The sequence below is a fragment of the Arachis hypogaea genome, chromosome 2, assembly GCF_003086295.3.
Source record: "Arachis hypogaea cultivar Tifrunner chromosome 2, arahy.Tifrunner.gnm2.J5K5, whole genome shotgun sequence".
Classification (NCBI taxonomy): Eukaryota; Viridiplantae; Streptophyta; class Magnoliopsida; order Fabales; family Fabaceae; genus Arachis; species Arachis hypogaea.
The window spans coordinates 77,254,411-77,276,811 of record NC_092037.1 but is presented as its reverse complement, the minus strand read 5'-3'; the positions used below and the strand labels follow the sequence as shown (position 1 = coordinate 77,276,811).

The following is a 22,401-nucleotide window of genomic DNA, read 5'->3' as shown; positions in this document are numbered from 1 at the left end:
CTTGGTGTGTGCTTGGGCTGAGTATTGAAGCATTTTCATGTAGAGACTCTTCTTGGAGTTAAACGCCAGCTTTTGTGCCAGTTTGGGCGTTTAACTCCCATTCTTGTGCCAGTTCCGGCGTTTTACGCCAGAATTCTTGAGCTGAATTGGAACGCTTGTTTGGGCCATCAAATCTCAGGCAAAGTATGAACTATTATACATTGCTAGAAAGCCCAGGATGTCTACTTTCCAGCGCAATTAAGAGCGCGCCAATTAGGCTTTTGTAGCTCCAGAAATTCCACGTCGAGTGCAGGGAGGTCAGAATCCAACAGCATCTGCAGTCCTTTTCAGCCTCTGAATCAGATTTTTGCTCAGGTCCCTCAATTTCAGCCAGAAAATACCTGAAATCACATAAAAACACACAAACTCATAGTAAAGTCCAGAAAAGTGAATTTTAACTAAAAACTAATAAAAATATAATAAAAACTAACTAAAACATACTAAAAACATACTAAAAACAATGCCAAAAAGCGTATAAATTATCCGCTCATCACAACACCAAACTTAAATTGTTGCTTGTCCCCAAGAAACTGAAGATCAAATAAGATAAAAAGAAGAGAATATGCAATAAATTCCAAAAACATCTATAAAGATCAGTATTAATTAGATGAGCGGGGCTTTTAGCTTTTTGCCTCTGAACAGTTTTGGCATCTCACTTTATCCTTTGAAATTCAGTATGATGGGCTTCTATAGGAACTCAGAATCCAGATAGTGTTATTGATTCTCCTAGTTAAGTATGATGATTCTTGAACATAGCTACTTTATGAGTCTTGGCTGTGGCCCAAAGCACTCTGTCTTCCAGTATTACCACCGGATACATACATGCCACAGACACATAACTGGGTGAACCTTTTCAGATTGTGACTCAGCTTTGCTAGAGTCCCCAATTAGAGGTGTCCAGGGTTCTTAAGCACACTCTTTTTGCCTTGGATCACAACTTTATTATTTTTTTCTTTTTCTTTTCCCCTTTTTTCATTTTTTTTGAATTCAATGCTTTTTCTTGCTTCAAGGATCATTTTTATGATTTTTCAGATCCTCGGTAACATGTCTCCTTTTTCATCATTCTTTCAAGAGCCAACATTCATGAACAACAAATTCAAAAGACATATGCACTGTTCAAGCATACATTCAGAAGTCAAACTATTGCCTCCACATCAAAATAATTAATTTGCTATAAAATTCAAAATTCATGCAATTCTTCTCCTTTTCAATTAAGAACAATTTTCATTTAATAAAGGTGATGGATTCATAGGACATTCATAACTTTGAGGCATAGACACTAAGACACTAATGATCATAAGACACAAACATAGATAAACATAAGCATGAAAATTCAAAAAACAGGAAAATAAAGAACAAGGAAGTTAAAGAATGGGTCCGCCTTAGTGATGGTGGCTTGTTCTTCCTCTTGAAGATATTATGGAGTTATTGAGCTCCTCAATGTCTCTTCATTGCCTTTGTTGCTCCTCTCTCATGACTCTTTGATCTTCTCTAATTTCATGGAGGAGGATTGAATGTTCTTAGTACTCCACCCTTAGTTGTCCCATGTTGGAACTCAATTCTCCTAGGGACGTGTTGATTTGCTCCCAATAGTTTTGTGGAGGAAAGTGCATCCCTTGAGGCATCTCAGGGATTTCATGATGAGGAATTTCCTCATGTCCATGAGTGGGATCTCTTGTTTGCTCCATCCTTTTCTTAGTGGTATCCATGAGGACTTGGTCCAACCTTTGATCAAAGTTGACCCTTTTTGAGTTTGAAAGGGACCTCGGGGATTACCTTCTTCATGGCCACAACTTCATAAAAGTGGTCTTTGATGGTGTTTTTGTGGAAAAACGAATTTTCCAAACACATAGATCCAACCGGTAAGTGTACCGGGTCGCATCAAGTAGTAATAACTCACTTAGAGTGAGGTCGATCCCACAAGGATTGATGGATCAAGCAACTTTAGTGGGTGATTAGTTTAGTCAAGCTAACATTGAAGTGAATTGTGTGAAGTTGATCAACAGAAAGTAAATTGTAGGAATGATAAAGTTGCAGAATGTAAATGGCCATAAAACTTAAAGAGCAGGAAAGTAAAATAGCTGAAACTTAAATTGCAAGAAAAGTAAATTGCATGAAAAGTAAAGGGGGGTTGGGTGCTGGAAATTAAAGAGAGCAATAGATCAAAACTCAGAAACTCTTGCAGAAAGCTTAACTTGCAGGAAAGTAAATTGGGATCATGAACAGAAATGTAAAATGAAGAACAAGTGCAGAAGAATTAAATTGCTTGAAAGTAAATTGAAAACCAATGGAACAGTAAAAACAGAAGAGCGGCCAAGAACTCAACTCAATTGCAAAATAAAATTAAAAATCTCAGGGAATCAAAGAGACTAGAAAACAAGTCTAGATCTCAAGCCCTTCCTTGATCAAAGTAGAAAGCAGATTGAAGAAGAAAGAAAGATGAAAGCCATAGAGAAAAACTTGGATCCAAAACTCAATTCACTGAATTATGCAGAAAATCAACAAAGAGCAATCTTAGATCAAGAATGAAATAGAATTCCTTCAAATCTCAATCCAAGATTCAAGACAGAAATTAAAGGAGAGAGCTCTCAAATCCTAATGCTCCCTAGTGGAGCTAGCCTTTCTTCCTATTTCAGCTCCCCCCCCCCCTCTGAAATGAGAGTGATGCCTTTATATAGGCTTTTCAAAGTGAAAATGAAAATGAAATTAAAACAAATTACAATTAAAATAAAAATCCTAATCTAATTTATCCATGTGCCTTTGAGTGATGATGTGGGCTTTGCTTGCTTTGGATTTGAGGAGAGATGGGTCTTGGATGGCCTTGGTTCAATTGGTGAAGATTTGAGTTCAAAGAAAATTTGAATTGAATTTTGGCCCATGGGTGTTCCCAGGAGGCTGCCCTGCCATTGTGGAGGGCAGAGCAGGGAAATTGTGCGTGCCAAGTGTGGGATAGGCATTCAGGATGCTGCCCTGCCCTTGTGGAGGGCAGGGCAATGTTGTCATGGTGCGTGCCATGCTTCCCTGGGCCGTGTCAAAGTGATGCGCGCAAGCTCCCTTGTGTGTAGCGCTCCCCACTTCCCCTTAGGTGCTTGGTTCGAAACCCATGGGTGGCACTTGGAGTTGATTTTTCTTGGATTTTCTTCAAGAAGAGCACGACATTGCCCTGCTCTCCAAGAGGGCAGAGCAGAAAATTAAACGCTACTTTGCTTTGGAGTGAGGCTCCAGCTTCGAGCCTTGGTGGAAGCACTTTGGTTTATTTTCGCTTATTTTTGCTCCTTAAAGATGTCTTTTGTTCCTGCCTCAATTGTATACCAAATATGAATTGCTATATATCGTTGGAAAGCTATGAATGTCAGCTTTCCAACGCAACTGGAAGCACATCAATTGGACGTCTGTAGCTCAAGTTATAGCCCTTTAAAGGAGGCATGGTCATGCTGTGAGCGCCCAGATTTTACCTTAGCGAAAATTCTTGCTTCCAACCTCACTTTGCATCACGATTCTGCCCTGCCCTTGGCAAGAGCAGGGCAGTGTGTGCTGATTGCTTATTCTTCATTAATTTGGTCATGGGCCACGCTTTTAAAAGCGTGGCCTAAGCCTCCAAAGTGTGCTCCAACTTCAAAGTGTGCTCCAAAGCTCTTTTTTCCTCTTTTTTTGTGCTTCTTTGCTTCTTTTTCTTCTTATTTCCTACAAGATTTATAAAATTAAAAGATCAAGGAAATCTTCCAAATAAGCACAAAAGAATGCAATATTTAAGCATTAATCATCAATTTCTTGTATGAAAAAGCATAGAAAAATAGGTATATGATGACTTGTCATCACAACACCAAACCTAAACCTTGCTTGTCCCCAAGCAAGAGAAGAATCATGCAATAGAAATTGACAATCCTTGGTAAGAAGAGTAGCAAGTTAATGTTCATGGCAAGCTAGTTTTCTATGCATGCTACAATTACAAAAGAGATGTAAATGATTGATGCTTCTATCTACCTTATTTTATGAAATCTTTTTCTTATAATTCTTCCTTGAAACAAGCTTTTGATTTTTTTTTTAGCTTCTCCTTTTGGGTGCTTTGCCCCATGAGTTAATAACAAAGCTACGACTTCTAAATGCTTTGTTTTCAAGTATTACCACTTGATACATAAGCACCACAAGCATTTAATTAGAGGACTTCATTAAGCTCATTTTTCTTTTCTTTTCTTGACTCTCTAATCATTGATGCTCAGAGCCTTGAGCTTTGAGGGAGTGCTTTTGCACTTGAGCCTAGCCTTGACTTCTAAGTGTTTTGTTTTCAAGCATTTGGCTTGATACATAAACACCACAAGCACTTAGCAAATAAATTGCCATTGGTACTCAGAGCCTTCAGCTTTCTCATTCTTTCCCTTTTTCTTTTCTTGCTTTAATTGTATTTGCTTCTTCAAGGTTTTCATGATTTCAAAAGATTTCACAAAATGTACTAGATGAAAAACTTCAATTAAATAAAATCCAATGCAATTGAGCAACAATCAATCATACTAGCTTTCCAATACTTGTATGCACATGCTAAGTTCTTCTTTAATGCCTTGTTTGATTATGATCATGATACTTTATTGCTTTTGAACTCACAGGATTCAAGTTGGTAGTCATAATGGTACAGCACCATATTATAATTCAAAATTCAAGCTATGCTTTATTCATACACACATGTAAACAGAAAAGATGAAGACAATCATGCAATTTAAGTGCCGGAAACAAATGAGAATAAAAGGAACTCTACAACCTTGTAGTTCATCTTCATTATTGTTGTCCTTTTTCCTCTATTCTTCCTCTTTCCCTTGCCAAACTCAGAATGCTTGCTCATTCTCAAGCAACAATTAGAACAATGGCTATGGGGCTAGGATGGATCATGAATGTCTTACACAATGAAATGTTAGTAGCACATGTGTTTTAAGCAAGCAAAATTAAAGATAACAATCAAGGCATCAGAGACAAAGACATTTTGATTGCAAACATAAGAAGGTGAGCACAATACATTGCATAAAAGATAAGTGGCACACCAAACTTAGTGTGACACTTTCACTTGAAATTAATGCAAGTATCTAGTAAGAATTAGGACCAAATTTTGTTGCATAGCAACACCAAACTTAGAATGCAACCATATGTCAATTTTATTTGAAACAAAACTAAACAAAAGAAACTGTTATTTGTTGAATACAATCACCAAGCCAAAAATCTGTCATGAATAAGGATCTCTTGATGTTGTATTAACAAAAACAGTTGATAAAAGAAAACTTAAAAATAAAGAGGTGACTAAAACAAAGAGAATGCAAACGAAATGTCAAAACAAAAGAAAAATAACAATGCAAAGGTAATATGATTATGCAGACAAGTGATGTTGCTGGATGAGTTGCATAGAAAAATAAGTGGCACACCAAACTTAGAATCTTAATGTGACACTTTCATGTAGAATTGATGCAATCATCCTAAGGAATTGAAAACAATTTGTTGCAGGGCAACACCAAACTTAGAATGTGATCATATGCCAATTTATTGAAATTTAAACACAGCAAAGAAAGAGAATAAACCAAGCAGAGAAATGAAATGTTACCTAAGGTTGGGTTGCCTCCCAACAAGCGCTCTTTTAGTGTCATTAGCTTGACATATTGTTCTTCACTTTCTTCCTCTTCTTCCAGTTTGTTAAGAGGAATGACCTCAAGGGGGGAGAAGATTCAGCTACTATCCCTTGTCTTGGCCTTTCATCAGCAAGCTTCCTTTTGCAAATAGCTTGATTGATCTTGCTTGCTGGATCAGGGACAGGATTGGTGCTCTTGTTAGTTGCCTTCACTTGTTTGGATTCATGAATTGGTTGCTGTGTAATTTTTGGAGTTTGATCTTCATCCAGAGCCTTTTGAATTGGTGGTTCAATGAGCTTGTCCTTCATGTGCCTCTCTGTTTTCCTTGAGTTTGGACGTTCTTGATTGTCCTCCTCACTAGCTTGTTCTTCCACTCCCTCTTTTACACTCAACATTTGCTTTAATAGCTCTTTCATGGAGGAGGTTTGTTGATCTTCCCAAGCTTTCTTCATCTCCTCTTCATACCTTTCAATCATGGATTCAAGTGTTGAGGTATTTTGGTCCAGGGAAGTTTGTGAGAGTTGTGAGTTGTCATGTGCTCTTGTCATCTCAAGTGGCTTCTGTGAATATGCAAGTTCAGGTTCAAATGTTTCCACCACCTCTTTTTTCTTCACTAAAAATCCACTTGACTCAGTAGCCTCTTCCTCTTGTTTTTCCTCCTTCTTCGTTGCACTCACCAATTGAGCTAGCTGCACTTCCATGTTTTTGAGGGAGTTTTCTTGTTCTTTCCAAACTTTCGTTGTCTTCTCCTCATATCTTTTGAGCATGGACTCAAGCTTTGAGAACCTTGAGTGGTTCATGGAAATTTGTGTGGGTGGTGAGTTTTGAAAGGGGCTTTCTGTTGAAGCATGGTCAAGTGATGATATCTTTGGATGAATATCATATGGAGCATTAGAATTCCCTTCCCAGCCACCATTAGAATCATGACTTGCATCATTTTGTGGTGGAAGGAAATATCCCATATGGTTCTCTTGCTCATCTTGTGTTTCTGAAGCAAATCTCCATGAGTTGGAGTGTTCAGAATGTGTATTCTCTTGGTGATATTTCCAGCCATCATTAGATATTGGTGATGGTGGATGATATCCCATAAAATTTTGTTTGACCATAAGATGAGTTGAACTCCATTTGTATTTTGTAAACATCAATGAAATTTGAAATTCATGTCACAGAGAAAGAATTTCTTAGTGAGGCAATAACTCAAACACCTTGCTTTCAACTTAGAACAGAGAACAAAAAGAAAGAAAATGCTTGATCTAGACTTCTCATCCACTTAATCATTGTTGATCTAATCAATCCCCGACAACGGCGCCAAAAACTTGATGGTGTTTTTGTGGAAAAACGAATTTTCCAAACACATAGATCCAACCGGCAAGTGTACCGGGTCGCATCAAGTAGTAATAACTCACTTAGAGTGAGGTCGATCCCACAGGGATTGATGGATCAAGCAACTTTAGTGGGTGATTAGTTTAGTCAAGCTAACATTGAAGTGAATTGTGTGAAGTTGATCAACAGAAAGTAAATTATAGGAATGATAAAGTTGCAGAATGTAAATGGCCAGAAAACTTAAAGAGTAGGAAAGTAAAATAGCTGAAACTTAAATTGCAAGAAAAGTAAATTGCATGAAAAGTAAAGGGGGGTTGGGTGCTGGAAATTAAAGAGAGCAATAGATCAAAACTCAGAAACTCTTGCAGAAAGCTTAACTTGCAGGAAAGTAAATTGGGATCATGAACAGAAATGTAAAATGAAGAACAAGTGCAGAAGAATTAAATTGCTTCAAAGTAAATTGAAAACCAATGGAACAGTAAAAACAGAAGAGCGGCCAAGAACTCAACTCAATTGCAAAATAAAATTGAAAATCTCAGGGAATCAAAGAGACTAGAAAACAAGTCTAGATCTCAATCCCTTCCTTGATCAAAGTAGAAAGCAGATTGAAGAAGAAAGAAAGATGAAAGCCATAGAGAAAAACTTGGATCCAAAACTCAATTCACTGAATTATGCAGAAAATCAACAAAGAGCAATCTTAGATCAAGAATGAAACAGAATTCCTTCAAATCTCAATCCAAGATTCAAGACAGAAATTAAAGGAGAGAGCTCTCAAATCCTAATGCTCCCTAGTGGAGCTAGCCTTTCTTCCTATTTCAGCTCCCCCCCTCTGAAATGAGAGTGATGCCTTTATATAGGCTTTTCAAAGTAAAAATGAAAATGAAATTAAAACAAATTACAATTAAAATAAAAATCCTAATCTAATTTATCCATGTGCCTTTGAGTGATGATGTGGGCGTTGCTTGCTTTGGATTTGAGGAGAGATGGGTCTTGGATGGCCTTGGTTCAATTGGTGAAGATTTGAGTTCAAAGGGAATTTGAATTGAATTTTGGCCCATGGGTGTTCCCAGGAGGCTGCCCTGCCCTTGTGGAGGGCAGAGCAGGGAAATTGTGCATGCCAAGTGTGGGATAGGCATTCAGGATGCTGCCCTGCCCTTGTGGAGGGCAGGGCAATGTTGTCATGGTGCGTGCCATGCTTCCCTGGGCCGTGTCAAAGTGATGCGCGCAAGCTCCCTTGTGTGTAGCGCTCCCCACTTCCCCTTAGGTGCTTGGTTCGAAACCCATGGGTGGCACTTGGAGTTGATTTTTCTTGGATTTTCTTCAAGAAGAGCACGACATTGCCCTGCTCTCCAAGAGGGCAGAGCAGAAAATTAAACGCTACTTTGCTTTGGAGTGAGGCTCCAGCTTCGAGCCTTGGTGGAAGCACTTTGGTTTATTTTTGCTTATTTTTGCCCCTTAAAGATGCCTTTCGTTCCTACCTCAACTTTACGCCAAATATAGATTGCTATATATCGTTGGAACGCTATGAATGTCAGCTTTCCAACGCAACTGGAAGCACATCAATTGGATATCTGTAGCTCAAGTTATAGCCCTTTGAAGGAGGCATGGTCATGCTGTGAGCGCCCAGATTTTACCTTAGCGAAAATTCTTGCTTCCAACCTCACTTTGCATCACGATTCTGCCCTGCCCTTGGCAAGAGCAGGGCAGTGTGTGCTGATTGCTTATTCTTCATTAATTTGGTCATGGGCCACGCTTTTAAAAGCGTGGCCTAAGCCTCCAAAGTGTGCTCCAACTTCAAAGTGTGCTCCAAAGCTCTTTTTTCCTCTTTTTTGTGCTTCTTTGCTTCTTTTTCTTCTTATTTCCTACAAGATTTATAAAATTAAAAGATCAAGGAAATCTTCCAATTAAGCACAAAAGAATGCAATATTTAAGCATTAATCATCAATTTCTTGTATGAAAAAGCATAGAAAAATAGGTATATGATGACTTGTCATCAGTCTTGTTGCACCCTTGAGATGAATCTCTCCATCTTCCATGACTCGGAGGTGGAAGCTTTTGCCTTTCCTTTCCTTTTTCTAGAGGTTTCTCTGGCCTTAGATGCCATAAATGGTTATGGAAAAACAAAAAGCAATGCTTTTACCACACCAAACTTAGAAGGTTTGCTCGTCCTCGAGCAAAAGAAGAAAGAAGAGAGTAGAAGAAGAAGAAATAGAGGAGATGGAGGTGGCTTTGTGGTTCGGCCAAGGGGGAGAAGTAGTGTTTTGGTTGTGTGAAAATGAAGGAGTGAAGATGGGTTTATATAAGGGTGGAGAGAGGGGTAGGCTTCGGTCATCTGAGTGTGGGTTGGGAGGGAAAGTGGTTTGAATTTGAATGGTGAGGTAGGTGAGGAGAATAGTGGGATTTGATAGGTGAGGGGTTTTTTGGGGAAGAGGTGTTGAGGTGATTGGTGAATGGGTTAAGAAGAGAGAGAGTGGTGGGGTAGGTGGGGATCCTGTGGGGTCCACAGATCCTGAGGTGTCAAGGAAAATTCATCCCTGCACCAAGTGGCGAGCAAAAATGCTCCCTTATGCCAATTCTGGTGTTAAACGCTGGGCTGGTGCCCATTTCTGGCGTTTAATGCCAACTTCTTGCCCTTTCCTGGCGTTTAACTCCAGTCTAGTGCCCCTTTCTGGTGTTAAAACACCCAGAATGGTGCCAGACTGGGCGTTAAATGCCCATTTGCTGCCCTTACTGGTGTTTAAACGCTAGTAGGATTTTCCTCCAGGGCGTGCTATTTTTCTTTCTATTTTTCATTCTGTTTTTGCTTTTTCAGTTGATTTTGTGACTTCCCATGATCATCAACCTATAGAAAACATAAAATAACAAAAGAAAATAGATAAATATAACATTGGGTTGCCTCCCAACAAGTGCTTCTTTAATGTCATTAGCTTGACAGTGGGCTCTCATGGAGCCTCACAGATACTCAGAGCAATGTTGGAACCTCCCAACACCAAACTTAGAGTTTGACTGTGGGGGTTCAACACCAAACTTAGAAGTTGGTTGTGGCCTCCCAACACCAAACTTAGAGTTTGACTGTAGAGGCTCTGTTTGACTCTGTTTTTAGAGAAGCTCTTCATGCTTCATCTCCATGGTTACAGAGGGATATCCTTGAGCCTTAAACACAAAGGATTCTTTATTCACTTGAATGATCATTTCTCCTCTGTCAACATCAATCATAGCCTTTGCTGTGGCTAGGAAAGGTCTGCCAAGGATGATGGATTCATCCATGCACTTCCCAGTCTCTAGGACTATGAAATCAGCAGGGATGTAATGGTCTTCAACTTTTACCAGAACATCCTCTACAAGTCCATAAGCTTGTTTTCTTGAATTGTCTGCCATCTCTAGTGAGATTCTTGCAGCTTGTACCTCAAAGATCCCTAGCCTCTCCATTACAGAGAGAGGCATAAGGTTTATGCTTGACCCTAGGTCACACAGAGCCTTCTTGAAGGTCATGGTTCCTACTGTACAAGGTATTGAGAACTTTCCAGGGTCCTGTCTCTTTTGAGGTAACCTCTGCCGAGTCAAGTCATCCAGTTCTTCGGTGAGCAAAGGGGGTTCATCCTCCCAAGTCTCATTACCAAATAACTTGTCATTTACCTTCATGATTGCTCCAAGGTATTTAGCAACTTGCTCTTCAGTGACATCTTCATCCTCTTCAGAGGAAGAATACTCATCAGAGCTCATGAATGGCAGAAGTAAATCCAATGGAATCTCTATGGTCTCAGTGTGAGCCTCAAATTCCCATGGTTCCTCATTAGGGAACTCATTGGTGGCCAGTGGACATCCATTGAGGTCTTCCTCAGTGGCGCTCACTGCCTCTTTCTCCTCTCCAAGTTCGGCCATGTTGATGGCCTTACACTCTCCTTTTGGATTTTCTTCTGTATTGCTTGGAAGAGTACTAGGAGGGAGTTCAGTAATTTTCTTACTCAGCTGACCCACTTGTGCCTCCAAGTTTCTAATGGAGGACCTTGTTTCAGTTATGAAACTTTGAGTGGTTTTGATTAGATCAGAGACTATAGTTGCTAAGTCAGAGGAGTTCTGCTTAGAATTCTCTGTCTGTTGCTGAGAAGATGATGAAAAAGGCTTGCCATTGCTAAACCTATTTCTTCCACCATTATTGTTGTTGAAACCTTGTTGAGGTCTCTGTTGATCCTTCCATGAGAGATTTGGATGATTTCTCCATGAAGGATTATAGGTGTTTCTATAGTGTTCTCCCATGTAATTCACCTCTTCCATTGAAGGGTTCTCAGGATCATAAGCTTCTTCTTCAGATGAAGCATCCTTAGTACTACCTGGTGCAGCTTGCATTCCAGACAGACTTTGAGAAATCATATTGACTTGCTGAATCAATATTTTATTCTGAGCCAGTATGGCATTCAGAGTATCAATCTCAAGAACTCCTTTCTTCTGATTCGTCCCATTGTTCACAAGATTCCTTTTAGAAGTGTACATGAATTGGTTATTTGCAACCATTTCAATGAGTTCTTGAGCTTCTGTAGGCATCTTCTTCAGATGAAGAGATCCTCCAGCAGAGCTATCTAATGACATCTTGGACAGTTCAGATAGACCATCATAGAAGATACCTATGATGTTCCATTCAGAAAGCATGTCAAACGGACACTTTCTGATCAATTGTTTGTATCTTTCCCAAGCTTCATAGAGGGATTCACCTTCTTTCTGTCTGAAGGTTTGGACTTCCACTCTAAGCTTACTCAATTTTTGAGGTGGAAAGAACTTTGCCAAGAAGGCATTGACTAGCTTTTCCCAAGAGTTCAGGCTTTCTTTAGGTTGTGAGTCCAACCTTATTCGAGCTCTGTCTCTTACAGCAAAAGGGAATAGCATAAGTCTTTAGACCTCAGGGTCAACCCCATTGGTCTTGACAGTGTCACAGATTTGCAAGAATTAAGCTAAAAACTGATGAGGATCTTCTAATGGAAGTCCATGGAACTTGCAATTCTGTTGCATTAGAGAAACTAATTGAGGCTTAAGCTCAAAGTTGTTTGCTCCAATGGTAGGGATAGAGATGCTTCTCCCATAAAAGTCAGGAGTAGGTGCAGTAAAGTCACCCAGCACCTTCCTTGCATTGTTGGCATTGTTGTTGTTTTTGGCTGCCATGTCTTCTTCTTTGGAGAATTCTATTAGGTCCTCTACAGAGAGTTGTGCTTTAGCTTCTCTTAGCTTTCGCTTCAAGGTCCTTTCGGGTTCAGGGTTAGTCTCAACAAGAATGCTTTTGTCTTTGCTCCTGCTCATATAAAAGAGAAGAGAACAAGAAAATATGGAATCCTCTATGTCACAGTATAGAGATTCCTTGAGGTGTCAGAGGAATAGAAGGAGGAGGTAGAAGAATTAGGATGTGAGAAGAGGGGAAGAAATTTTTGAAAATAAATTAAAAAGATTTTAAAAACATTTTGAACATTGATTGATGATTTTCGAAAACTAAGATCGAGAAAGAAGTAAAGTGATTTTTGAAAAAGATTTTGAAATTAGAAATCAAAAGGATATGATTGAAAAGATATAGTTTTAAAAAGATATGATTGAGAAGATATGATTTGTAAAAACAATTTAAAAAGATTTGATTTTTAAAATCAATGACTTGGCTAACAAGAAAAGATATGATTCAAACATTAAACCTTTCTCAACAGAAAAGGCAACATACTTGAAATGTTGAATCAAATCGTTAATTGTTAGCAAGTATTTTTGAAAATGGAAAGAAATTGATTTTGCAAATATATGATTGAAAAAATATGATTTGAAAAAGATTTGATTTTGAAAAATTATGGAAACTTGAAAAAAATTTTGAATTAAAAACAGAATCTTCCCTCTTGTGCCATCCTGGCGTTAAACGCCCAGAATGGTATACATTCTGGCATTTAACGCCCAAATTGCTACCCTTTTGGGCGTTAAACGCCCAGCCAGGCACCCTGGCTGGCGTTTAAATGCCATTTTTCCTTCTTCACTGGGCGTTTTGAACGCCCAGCTTTTTCTTTGTAATTCCTCTACTGTATGTTCTGAATCTTCAATTCTCTGTATTATTGACTTGAAAAGACACAAATTAAAAATTTTTTTGGATTTTTAATGATGAGGAAAAATCAAAATGCAACTAAAATCAAATAAACAATGCATGCAAGACACCAAAACTTAGAAGTTTGTATACTACTGACACTAACAAACTGAGAATGCATATGAGAAACAACAAAACACACAAAACAAGAGAATTTAAAGATCAGAGCAAGTAAATCATCAAGAACAACTTGAAGATCACTGAAGACACATGATAAATGCAAGAAGAACAAAAACATGCAATTGACACCAAACTTAAAATGAGACACTAGACTCAAACAAGAAATATTTTTGGTTTTTATAATTTTGTAATTTTTTTGGTTTTTTCGAAAATTATGTGGAAAAATAAAATAAAGAGATTCAAAATTTTAATAAGAATTCCAGGAATCATGCAATGTTAGTCTAAAGGAATTAGACATGGCTAGCCAAGCTTCAGCAGGACATTGCATTCAAGAGCTAAATTGATGAAGATCAATCAGCTTTGGTGATGATAAGAACATCACCATGAAACACTAGAATTCATTCTTAAAAATTCTGAAAAATACCTAATCTAAGCAACAAGATGAACCGTCAGTTGTCCAAACTCAAACAATTCCCCGGCAACGGCACCAAAAACTTGGTGCATGATATTGTGATTATCAATGGCGCCATCAACATGGTACGCTCAATTGCAATCTCAACTCTTTATCACAACTTCGCACAACTAACCAGCAAGTGCAGTGGGTCGTCCAAGTAATAAACCTTACGCGAGTAAGGGTCGATCCCACGGAGATTGTTGGTATGAAGCAAGCTATGGTCATCTTGTAAATCTCAGTCAGGCAGACTCAAATGGTTATGGAGGATAACATAAAACGTAAAATAAAGATATACTTATGTAATTCATTGGTGAGAATTTCAGATAAGCGTATGGAGATGCTATGTCCCTTCCGTCTCTCTGCTTTCCTACTGTCTTCATCCAATCCTTCTTATTCCTTTCCATGGCAAGCTGTATGTAGGGTTTCACCATTGTCAGTGGCTACCTCCCATCCTATCAGTGAAAATGTACCACGAAGATTCCGATTAAGAAATCCAAGAGATAAACATTCAAGCCTTGTTTGCGTGTAGAACGGAAGTGGTTGTCAAGCACGCGTTCATAAGTGAGAATGATGATGAGCGTCACATAATCATCACATTCACCAAGTTCTTGGGTGCAAATGAATATCTTAGAACAAGAATAAGCTGAATTGAATAGAAGAACAATAGTAATTGCATTAATACTCGAGGTACAGCAGAGCTCCACACCTTAATCTATGGTGTGTAGAAACTCCACCGTTGAAAATACATAAGAACAAGGTCTAGGCATGGCCGAATGGCCAGCCTCCCAAAGAGAGTTCAATCATAAAAACATGATCAAAAGATCTAAGATTGAAAGATGAAAATAAAATAGCAAAAGGTGCTACTTATAGAGAACTAGTAGCTAGGGTTTACAGAAATGAGTAAATGACATAAAAATCCACTTCCGGGCCCACTTGGTGTGTGCTTGGGCTGAGCATTGAAGCATTTTCGTGTAGAGACTCTTCTTGGAGTTAAACGCCAGCTTTTGTGCCAGTTTGAGCGTTTAACCACCATTCTTGTGCTAGTTCTGGCGTTTTACGCCAGAATTCTTGAGCTGACTTGGAACGCCTGTTTGGGCCATCAAATCTCGGGCAAAGTATGAGCTATTATACATTGCTGGAAAGCCCAGGATGTCTACTTTCCAACAAAATTAAGAACGCGCTAATTGGGTTTTTGTAGCTCCAGAAAGTCCACGTCGAGTGTAGGGAGGTCAAAATCCAACAGCATCTGCAGTCCTTTTCAGCCTTTAAATCAGATTTTTGCTCAGGTCCCTCAATTTCAGCCAGAAAATATCTGAAATCATAGAAAAACACACAAACTCATAGTAAAGTCCAGAAAAGTGAATTTTAACTAAAAACTAATAAAAATATAATAAAAACTAACTAAAACATACTAAAAACATACTAAAAACAATGCCAAAAAGCGTATAAATTATCCGCTCATCAGTGATACTTTGATTGGTTGTTTTGATTATTTGTTGGTGAAGAAAAGAAGAAAAGAAGGAAGCGTGGCATAAGAAGTGTGGCCAAAGGAAGAAAATAGTGTGGCAAAACTAAGAAGAAGTGTGGCGCAACTTTGAAGAAGGAAGCCACACTGCTCTTCACAAGAGCACATTGCTCTCCAAGGGAGCACAACAATGAAACAAGCATGCAAGGCTTCACTGCCCTGCCCCCCTTGAGAGCGGAGTACAATTCTAGGCCAAGAAACAAGGGAAGGAAAAATTCTGCCCTGCCCTCCTCAAGAGCAATATCGGGCTCTCACCAAAATAAATCAAAGGAAATTGTTCTCCAAGTGCCACCCATGGGTTTCGAACCCAAGCTCAATAGGGAAGGAAGTAGTGCTCAAATGAAAGAAAAACAAGCCAAAATTGGCTTGTTTTCAACCTCCAAGGATCGAACACATGACTTTTAGGAAGCCAAGCCTTAGGCGTGAATCATGTGCTAAGAAGAAAAAGCTCAGCATGCCTTCAGCTAGGTTTCAAACTTGGGACCTCACCCAAGAACAAGGAAAGCTTTGCGCTGCCCACAAAGAGGGCAGAGCAGCATTCCTTGGTGCATGGCGCGCATGATTGACACGGCCAGGAGCTTGGGCGCACAGATTGGACGCGGGCAGGGAAGCAAGGCACGCACCATGACACTGCTGCCCCGCTCTCCACAAGGGCAGGGCAATCCCTTGGTGCCCCTCCCACACTTGGCGCGCTAATTGGATCCCCATGCAAGCCATCCCTGCTATGCTCTCCACAAGAGCAGAGCAACCTCCTGGGAGCAAGATGGGCTGAATTTCACTCAACAATCCAATTTAATTCAATTCTTCACCCATCTTTCAAGCCCACTCAAAATTCTTAGATCCAAAATAGAAAGTGTATAAATAGGTGTTAGTTAGAATTAGAAGGGAGTTTACTTTCATTTTTGAATTTTCATCCTTAGTCAACTTGAGAGCTCAATTTCCATTTTCTGTTTTCTACAATAGCTCAAGAATTAGAGGAGAGAATTCACTTCTTCTTCCTCTGATCTTTATGTTTTCTTTACTGAGTTTTATTTGAGTCTTGAGTGTGAATAATTGAGGAACTTCTATCTCAATCTCCATTTAAGATCTCTTTGATTTTTCTTCTGCATGATTGAGTTAAATTTCATTTCCTTCACTACTTCAATCTTCAATTTCTCTTTAATTACTTTGTGAACTTGGATCTAGGAAGGCAATTGAGATCTAGACTCTGCTATCTAGTCTCTGGAGTCCTGAGATCTAATTTACTTTTTGCTTCTTCTGCTGAACCATTGCTGCAATTACATTTTCACTTTCTGTCTGAGTTCTACTTAATTTCAGTTCATCTCCTGCTTTGTTAATTGCTGCAATTTAATTTTCCTTGCTTAAATTCTAAATTCCCAGTCTTAAAATCCCTTTTCAATTCAAGCAATTTATGTTTCTTGCACTTTAAGTTACTGCAATTTACATTTCTTGCACTTTAAGTTTCAGTCATTTAATTTCTTGTCCTTTAAGATTCAGCACCTTTACTTTCAATTCTCTTTAATTTCTGCAATTCATCCCTCTCCCTTTACATTTCCTGCTATTTACTTACTGTCGGATACAAAATCACTCAAATCAATCTTTGATTCTCTTGACTAAATCAACCATTAAACTAAAATTGCTCAATCCTTCAATCCCTGTGGGATCGACCTCACTCCCGTGAGTTTTATTACTTGATACGACCCGGTACACTTTCCGATGAGTTTTGTGTTGGATCGTTTTCCACACATCACCCGACAAGTCCAAAAACCTTAGACTATCCCTCGACGTGTATCCTCAAGAGTCTATGCATAGCTTTTTCTCAAATAATCAATATTGCTCAATGGGGGTTAACATTCCCGGGAATTTATAAGTGTTCGGTCACCCTTACATCGTAGGGTCAATAGAGTATCGAGTTTTTAACCTGGCACACGTGATGGCAAGCCATGGTACTTTATCCAGGAAATCTCGTATCTCATATCATTTAATCATTCAAGCCAAGTTTCATACATAATCATTCGTTTGAGTAATCCAGCCAAGTATCATATATGATCATCCGTAACATTTCATAATCTTTTCATCACTTTTCAGCTTTACTTCATCTCAGAGTTATCCCCCCTTCCTAGCTTCATTTGATTATCAGGTTTAATACTACTGTTTATGGCTAAAGGAATGAAAATAGAGGTTTAGAAGTTTGAAATACAGTTTAAAATGCAGAAAACCATGTTTGCTGAAAGAGGTACCATGCGTACGCGTGGCTCACGCGTGCGCATGGGAGTGTGAAACTGCAGCTCGCGCGCGCGTCATTTTGTCATGCGTATGCATGGAGGAAAACTTCATGTCACGCATGCGTGTGGGTCACGCGTACGCATGGGACCAGTCGAGTACGCATCGCCAAAGATCCATGCCACGCGTACGCATGGACCATGACCATGCGTACATGTGGGTGTACATTCTCTTTAAAAAAATACATTCAGTAGCAGAGCTGCAGAATTATAGAAGGCCTCCTACATAGTTAAATATAAGTTACAAATTCCACACCAAAAATTCCAACGAGCATAACTCATTCATTTTAAATCAATTTTCTTCCATTCTTCAAACGGCCTAAACTTCACGAATATAATTTTCATTTAAAAAAGGTTGGAATCAATTTGGGATTTCAGAAGCAAAGTTATAGCCCGTCGAAGTTCAGTCCAAAATCAACTTTTGCAAAATTCTTCTAAACTCATTTTCATCCAAGATTTTAATTCCATGCATTACTAAACCTATCAATACCAACACAATGCACCAACAATAATACTCAAATAAACTCTACATTAACTCACCAACCACAATTCAATAATATTACACAATTTCAAGTTCATCATGCTTCCTTCAATACACTTGTAATTATATGATCCATAATTTCAAATCACCAACACAATCTCCAGCACACAATCAAATCACCAAATCACACCAAACATGTTCATCAACAAAATTACTAAACATTAATTACAGAACTGCATTCCAACTTATCCTATGGTCATCTAGCCTAAGTTTTCATAGAACATTATATATTAAATGCAAGAAACCTAAACCATACCTTGGCCGATTCCCACGTAATGATCAAGGCAATTTAATTAAAACCAATCACAGTCCCAAAACCTCAACTAAATATCTTTCTCCAAGTTCTGGTATTCACAATTTCAAGCTCCAATTATTTATTCACAACCTAATACACATTTGACGAATCCATATTTGATGATGAATTTTGGTTAGAATTCAATGGATTTCATCATATAAACTTGCACTTATTCCCTTTAATAGCATGTTTTTGAATCTCCCTCCGAAATTGTGCTTAATTATGAAAATATGCTCTTCTGTGCTTACTTTGATCTATTTTTATTCCATTTGCCTTCCATTTGATGCCTTGATGTGTTTGTGAGTGATTTCAGGTGAATAAGGTAGGAATAGGATGGAGAAAATAGAAGAAGAGCATGCAAAGTGGAGGAAACATGAAGAATCAAAGGAGATGAGCTCAGAGACCTGTGCGTGTGCACAGCCTCTTGTGCATTCGCACAGAAGCCCAAGCAGAGCACGTGGATCATTTTGAGCGCGTCACGCGTCCCGTCAAGCATCGCCTAGTGTGCGCACGCACAACTACTTGTGCGTACGCACAGGTTGAGGATTTCGCAAAGTGTGCGGATGCACACGTCTGTGCGTCCGCATAGGTGTCCGTGTATGACCTTATTAGAAAAGCACGTGACTCGCAATTTCAAGGCTTTGGAGGCCCATTTCTGAAGAATTTTTGCTCATATTGGATGGGAAATGAAGGATACAACATAGCATAGCATTAGTATAGTTTTAGGAGTAGAATAGAATGTTTTTAGTTTTAGTTTTCTCTAAGTTTTCTTATCTTCTCCATTAGGGTTTCATTAGGGTTTTACATTCCAAGTGTTATTTCCAATTTTGATCATTGGGTTTTGCTAATCTCATTGTAAGTATTCTCTTGTTATTACTCTTTATAGTTACATTGTTATTACTCTTTCTTAAAATTCAAGTTATATTTTCAATTTTGCTTCTCTCTTGCAATTTCACCTTTTTGTTGATGAATTTAATGTTTGATGTTCTATGCTTTCTTATGCTATTCTTGTTGATTGAGATCAATTTTTGATTTTGGTTTCAAGTCATTTCTCATTTTCCTCATGTTTAAGCTTTTTGCCCACCAAGTGTTTGACAAAATGTCAAACATGGTTTTAGGCTAAATTTTTGTCTCTTGGCTTGGGTAAAGTGAGCAATTGGGTTCCTAGAGTTGGAATGTCCAACATTTAGTGTCAATCTTTGGATTGTTAATTGTTCTTGTTCCCACTAACGTTAAGTTGTTGCTAAGGCAATTAGCAAGCAATTTAGGATTTGTGGATTAAGAACACTTATGCTCATTTAACTTACATTCTGATGTGAGGGTTGATCAAGTGAGATTAATCCAACATAATTGGCATAGTTGTGGTTTCAACAAGGAAAGGATCCTTAGCTCACTCTAAGCCAAGATCCCTTTTTATGCTTTCAATTTTCCATACATTGCTATGTTAATTTCTTTTATACTTGTTTATATTACATAGTCAGTTCTTTAATTTCTTCATTAGTTCAATCATTACAATTTTGCATGTTCTTTTATTGCTTTATATGTTCATTTCTTCGTTAACAATCCCTTGATCACTACAACCGGAATTTGCGCACTCATTGCCTCTTAAGTGATTCCTTGGGAGACGACCCGGGAGCTAAATATTCTCAGTTTATATTGGTTTTGAGTTGTGACACATCTTGTGAATTTTCAAATTTGATCAGCGACCGATTATAGGATTTGGGTCTATACTTGCAACGTTAATCCTATTTTAGTGTGAAAATCAAAACTTATGCTTTTGGCCGTCGTCAAATTTTTGGCGCCGTTACTGGGGATTTCACTTTAAGTGCAATGAGTTCCATGATGTTTGGTTGTGTAAATATGCGAATAGTGTGAATAGTTAATTTTTGGTTTGCTACTTGGCATTGATTGTAATTACTACTTTCCCTCCTTAGTTAGTTTTGGTAGTTATAGAGTGTTAAGTTAGTTCTTGCTTACTTGCCTACTTTTGTTTTGCCTTTCATAATTGCATGCTTTCATTGCCTCTTCAGTTGAATGACACGGTTGCTTCCAGACCCGAGCTTGGCCACGTTTGACCCAGAAATTGAAAGAAATTTAACTCGTATAAGACAAGCTCGGTGCTGGCTAGCTTTTGTGAATAGTAAAGCGGGCTCCCTTGAGGACCATTCCCATTCACTATCACCACCTATCCATGACTATCATTCTCCAATCAACGAGGAGACTTTATATTCATCTGTGGAGAGTTTTGAACTGTCTTTGAGTGACTCAGGTGACACTGTCATGGCGGACCCACCTCAAAGGATTACCTTGAAGGAGGCCGGAGCTTCTGATCTTGCCTTGCACCCACTTCAGATTCTATATCCGGCCTTGGATCCGAATTTTGAACTTAAGTCTGGCACAATCAACTTGCTCCCCAAGTACAATGGATTGCCTGGGGAAGATCCTCTGAAGCATCTTAAGGATTTCCAAGTTGCATGTGCAACTGCAAGAAGACATGGAGTGGATGAAGCCGCGGTGTTGGTCTTCGCTTTTTCTTTCTCCTTGGAAGGAAAAGCAAAGGAGTGGTTTTATACTCAGCCGGGTGAAGTTAGATCCAATTGGGACTTGTTGTGAAAAAGAATTTTTGGAGAAGTTCTACCTTCCCCAGAAGACAGACAAGCTGAGAAGAGAGATTTCTTGCATTGTGCAACGGGATGGGGAGACTTTGTATGAATATTGGGAGAGATTTAAGAAGTTTCTAGAAGCTTGCCCACACCACCGGATAGATGAGTTGGTTTTGATCAGTTATATCTGTCAAAGAATACACCACCAAGATAAGCTTCTCTTGGATTCCGTGAGTGGAGGATCATTGACCAAAAACAAGACCACAGCAGAAGCATGGGAAGTTATATTGGACCTAGCAGATTCTACTTAACACTCTTGGGCTAAGAGTCCACAACCGAAAGCTGTGAGCGAGGTTTCTCCCATCGAAGATGCTATTTTGACTAAGACCCTTAGTGAGATGACAATTTTGTTGAGGCAAATCACCCAAGGGCAACAAATCCCTCAAGCTTTGATAAATGCCCCACCTCAACCTCCTAGGACCGAAGGACCATCAAGGATATGTGGTGTTTGCTCTTGTACTACTCATTACACCGATGAGTGCCCTCAAATCCAAGAGGACACTACATTAGCAGTTGCTAACCCCTATCCACAAAGACCCAATTACACCCAAGGACCCTACCCACATATAGGTAATCAAGGCCAAGGGTGGAGGGATAACTCAAACCAAAGGTGGAACCAAGCTTCCCAAGCTCAACCCAATTAAAATGCTCAAGTTTACTACCATCAACACCCCCAAGGCCAACCGCAATACCAACAACCATACCAACAACCCCCACAACCTCCATCTCAAGTGAAGTATCAACATCCAAACAGTAGATTCAATTCTACTCAAGTTAACCAAGCCCTTCCCTCCAATCAATCCCACATGAATGATACAATCCATACTTCATGCAAGAACAAAGAGAGTTCCATAAGAAATAAGATGCTTACATGGCTACAATAGCTGAAGCCCTTACCCGTTTGACTCTCCCTCCTCAAACCACACCAAGCACCCAACAAGCTTTAACCTCAAGTAGTTTACCCTCCCAACCTCAACCCAATCCTAAAGGAAGCATAAACGCCATTATTCTTAGGAGTGGTACTAAGTTGGATAAGAATGTGGCTATACCTCCAAAGTTGAATGAGGAGACCAACAATAAGGAGGTAGGAGATGCAGTAGAGGTGATGAGGAGTGGAGATGAAGATATTGATAAAGATGAAAAAGAACCACGAAAGGTCAAGGAGCCAAAGAGAAAGACCTTTCTTGAAGAGCCTTTACCCATTCCATTCCCAACAATAGCTAAGAAAGTAAAGAAGCAAGAAGATCTTGACCCCACTGTGGTGGAAGTTTTTGAGAAAGTTGAAGTTACCGTCCCTCTCTTTCAAGCCATTCAACAAGTGCCGAAATATGCCAAGTTCCTCAAGGCTATTTGCACTCACAAGGACAAGCTTGGCAACCTCAACAAAAAGTCAGTAATGACTCTATCTCTTCTTTACTTCCTGAAAAATGCAATGATCCGGCCCATATTTGGT

At 39.1% G+C, this 22,401-nt stretch overlaps 1 non-coding gene across 1 annotated transcript; it reads right to left on the bottom strand.

Annotated features, from left to right (window-relative positions):
• Positions 1 to 20,941: 20,941 nt before the first annotated feature.
• On the bottom strand, positions 20,942 to 21,048 carry LOC112764434 (small nucleolar RNA R71). Its single transcript, XR_003183165.1, has one exon. It is a non-coding gene; the product is annotated as a small nucleolar RNA R71 (small nucleolar RNA).
• Positions 21,049 to 22,401: the final 1,353 nt, after the last annotated feature.